This window comes from Equus przewalskii, chromosome 19, assembly GCF_037783145.1.
Source record: "Equus przewalskii isolate Varuska chromosome 19, EquPr2, whole genome shotgun sequence".
Lineage (NCBI taxonomy): Eukaryota > Metazoa > Chordata > Mammalia > Perissodactyla > Equidae > Equus > Equus przewalskii.
The window spans coordinates 3,650,622-3,655,033 of record NC_091849.1 but is presented as its reverse complement, the minus strand read 5'-3'; the positions used below and the strand labels follow the sequence as shown (position 1 = coordinate 3,655,033).

At 43.6% G+C, this 4,412-nt stretch overlaps 1 long non-coding RNA gene across 1 annotated transcript; it reads left to right on the top strand.

Moving 5' to 3' along the window:
• LOC103548132 (uncharacterized) lies at positions 1 to 3,734 on the top strand. The gene is made up of 2 exons (XR_011529853.1): positions 1 to 1,844; positions 3,450 to 3,734. It is a non-coding gene; the product is annotated as an uncharacterized lncRNA (long non-coding RNA).
• The last annotated feature ends 678 nt before the right edge of the window (positions 3,735 to 4,412 follow it).

Sequence of the window (4,412 nt, the reverse complement as noted above, 5' to 3'; positions counted from 1 at the left end):
CTGCTCATGAGGACTTCTGCCAGTGCTGTTGGAATGGGAAAGGAAGTGAAACATGTGGTAGGACCTTGAAGATCTGTGATAATTTCCTCCATGGCTCACTTTTTTCGTAAACTCAGATTTTACTGCCTTGTGGAAAGGCACCAGGCTTGGAAGGAGCTGATCAGCTTTGAAGTCCAGGTTGTGCCTCTGATTCACTAAGAAACTTTTCCGAAGCCATATCACTTCCCAGAGCCTTACAAAAGAGAGAGAACATCAGCCTGGCCTACTGCTTCATGAGCTATTTGTAATCCAGTGAAATAGGGATGTGAAAGTGCTTTGTAAAGTATAAAATATTGTGTATATTAGCCATGAATATATTGGCTCTATAATCTCTGAAGAATTTTCCAGCTCAAAAAGTCTCTGTGGCTGCATAAGAGTTTATTCAAGAGAACAAATCCAACCTTTACACTGGACACCCGTATCATAGATGGAGAAAGGGTTGCCTGACCTGAGAAATAGTTCTGACTACAGGCTGGAAACCACACCAGACATACAACTTGAGGAGTCTGGGGACCTTCTGCCTAATTCAAACGGATGCAGTTTTGAGGCTTCTCTTGGGTGCCACCTCTGCTGGGGTGCTCATGTGTCCCATCTTTTAGACTTGGGGACTTAACTGCCAGAGTTAAGAAACCCCTGCTGAACAAGTTGGGCACTTAGTTGAGAGTCCAGAAAGCCCAGGCCTTAGGACTAGGGCTAGTATCACTTGAGAATGAGGGCTACTCTAGACCCTCCCTACGAAACCTGACCTCAGCTGCATCAAGCTGAGCCACTAACTAAGAACGAAACTCACCTCTATTTAAAGGAAGACGATGTAATCAGCAATGTCCAGCATGGAGTAAAAAATGGCTAGACATACAAAAGTATAAGTGAATATGACCTATAACCAGGGGGAAAAAGCAGTCAATACAAAAAGACACAAAAGTGATACAAATGTTGGAATTAGCTGTCAAAGATTGCAATATAGCTGTTAGAGGATTTAGGGCATACATGGCATAGTGAGTGAATAGATGAGGAAACTCAGAAAAATAGAAAATAAAAGAAAAAAGAAAATTCTAGATTTGTAAAAGTTGTATGTTGGAGTCCTAACCCCCAATACTTCAGAATATGACTGTATTTGGAAATGGGGTTGGGAGACACCTTTCAAGAGGTAATTAAAGCAAAATGCGGTCAAATGGGGGGGCTGTAACTTCATATGACTGATGTCCTCATAAGAAGAGGAAATTTGGACAGAGACTCAGAGGGAAGAGGACGTGAAGAGATACATGGAGAAGATGGCCATCTCCAAGCCAAGGAGAGTGGCTCTCAGAAGTAACCAGCCCTACTGGCCCCTTGATCTCGGATTGATAGCCTCTAAGATTGTGAGACAATAAATTTCTGTTGTTTAAGCCACCCAGTCTGTGGGATTTTGTTATGGCAGCACAAGAAACGAATTCAGATCTCAAGAGTCACAGTGATTTCTTCTGGGTTTTTAAATGCAAATAAAGTGCCTAAACATCAGAGGCATCTCTTTATCTGCATCATGTAAGTGTTCTGAGTCAAGTTGATATTTTTAATAAGTTAAGACATTTTGCCTTCCTCTTTTGATCATCTGCTTGTGATCATCTGGTTTCAATTACACTGGCTTTTTTTAATCATGAAAACAAAGTGGGGGCAGAAGTCTGCCTCATTTGTCTGCACAGGTCCAGGAGCACCATTCACATTGAGTGTGACAGGCGTGTCATCCCTGGAGGTGGGTAGCGCTGTGGCCCTCTTGCTGAGAACTGAAGCATTGTTGAGATCTGCTAGGAACTGTGAGAAACAAGAAGGTAGGCAAAACATGGTTCTCTTCTTCAAGGAGTTTATAGTATTATTGTAACCACAGGACCAGGAACAGAATTTGCCACCCCAAAATATGCCTCTCTGGCATAAGGATTATTTTGAGCTGATGATTAAGAAACAGCAGACACAGGAAAAGCTCTGAAAACCTAGTGGATGTTACCTTTTTGTAAGGGAAATTATACATTTATAAAGAAATCTCCACAGGACGTCTCCCAGGAAAAGGGGATGATCTTACCTCTAGAAACTTTTATCAGTGCAGAAGGCAGTGATTTAAATCTGCATAACTATATCCTCATTTACTGTGTTTTTGCTGGTAATCTCCCATAACTGACCCCTTCTTAAGAAGAGAATGTTAAAGCTGGTTTTCAGGGGCAGCAAGCCAGCCGGGAGCATGTGCAGAAGAGAAAATTTTGGCCTACCAATTGAAACCCATCCTGTCAGTGCTTCTGCATACCAGCTGCCTCCCTGATCCCTTAAACTTTACCCTAAACCTTGGATGGGTGAGACTGATTTGAGAGCCTTGCCTCTGTTTCCTTGCCAGTCAATCTTGCAATAAGGCCTTTTCTTTTCTCAAAAGAGGTGCCATAATCATTGGGTTCTTATGCACATCAGGCCGTGAACCTTTAGCCAGTAACAGTATATGAAAGAAAAATGAGTCCACATTTAATATGAGAGAGAACATAATAAGAAAATATACGTGCAGAATACTTTTACAATTTAGAAAGCACTTTGGATCCATTTCTGTATTTGATTTCTGTAACACAGGCAAAGCAGGGACTGTTATCTTCATTTTACAAATAAGAAATTCAGGACAAAAATGTTTAGTAACTTGCCTAATGTTGTAAGTGGCAGAACTGGGGCTAAAATTTAGGTGCTTGATACAAAGACAAACCAGAGAGGAGGGTGGAGGTTAAACTCTAAAACTCAACAGAAAGGCTGGTGAGCTGAGCATCAGATAGGGTGTTCTGAGCCTGTGGATCTGATCCACATGGACAAAAGTGTGGAGGGAGAAAACCCATAAAATGGTCACAGAAGGGATGGACAGAGAAGAAATGGGGACTGTAAGGGCTGAGTCATGTTTATTTTGTACTTAATTCCAGGCTGTTGTTCATGATGAGTGGAATAACATAATCTTGAAGGCTGGAACACTGTTTAATTCTTGTCTTCCCAGAACTTAACCTGATTCCTGGCACTTTAATCAAAAATGCACTAGAAATGTTTATTGTAAAAACAACGAAGGCCTGGTTCCAGGATGATCTGGCAGCTGCACGGAGGCTGGTTTGGGTGTTGAGGACCAGGTGGGGAGGGGCCCTGGGAAAGGGGTCTCCAGTCAGAGAATTGGTTTTTGTTTGCACTGTAAGAAGACAGTATATTTTGACCAGGGAGCTGCCTGCAGTCAGCTGGAGAAAATGAAATGAAACCAAACTATTTTTTGCAGACCTTGGGTCAGAGCTGTCTCATTTTAAAGTTGCATGATAAAAGAAAGGAAGGAAGGGAGGGAGGAGGCAGGGTGTGATACTGGCACTGATATCAGATCTCCTGTTATTGGTTAAAACCGAAGCACTCATCCCCTTTCCCTGCTCACTCCTCAGCTTCCTGGCGCCAGAATCCACCATCCACCACGGAAGCAGACAACCAAGGACATCCACCTGTAGCGAGGAGGATCTGGCCATCCTCCTCGCTACAAGCAGCCTCACAAGGCCAAACACAGGCTGGTGGGAAAGCACCCAGCAGCGAGGCTGCAGGCTCCCCTTCACTACAAGCAGCTGCATTCCTTGCTACCTTTCAAACCCCTTGCCTCCCATCTTTTGGGGAGATGAGACAAACATGTCTTCTGGTTGATGTCACCCAAAATAAAAACTCTTTCCTTGCCATAAGCCTGGCGTTCCAGTTTTTATTTAGCCCCTCTTGTGTAGGGGGTAAAGAACCTGTCTATGTGCCCAGTAACAGGAGGGAGGGAGGCAAGAAGGCAGAGACAGAGGGAGGAAGAATGGGAGGGAGGGAAAGGTCAGTAGAAATTCTTACGGCCTTTTATCTGTCATCCTTGCCTTGTTGACTGTAAACACAGCTGAGCCCTAACTAAAGGGGAATTTCTCATGTTTCTTCCTCCCTCCTCAGCAGTAATCTCTCCTCCCACATCAGGAATTTCATTCCAGGCTATTTTCACTCTACCCCTCATGAAAACAGAAAAATAGTTTATAGCCACTTGTTTATATTTGTTGTTCCATGTCTCAACTTAAATACCCTTTCCTCAGGAAAGCCCACCACATTTGGCTGGTTGGGCTCTGACCCCATGTTCCCATCACCCCGCCCACTCAATATCGCAGTGCTCTGTTCTACCGATGGTGCATTTAAATTCCTATTCACTTGGTCTGCTCTGTGAGAGCCCATCTTGTCCACCACTGTGGAGGGCTTGGCACAGAAGGTTTTTATCCATAGTTGGTGAGTTAACGCTTCCTCTCTTACCTAAAATGGTGTCTTAGCCAGGTGTTTACATCTTCCGTCTCCTACTCCTTGTTGTATAAGGAGAGGTACTTTACTATACGTAAGCACGT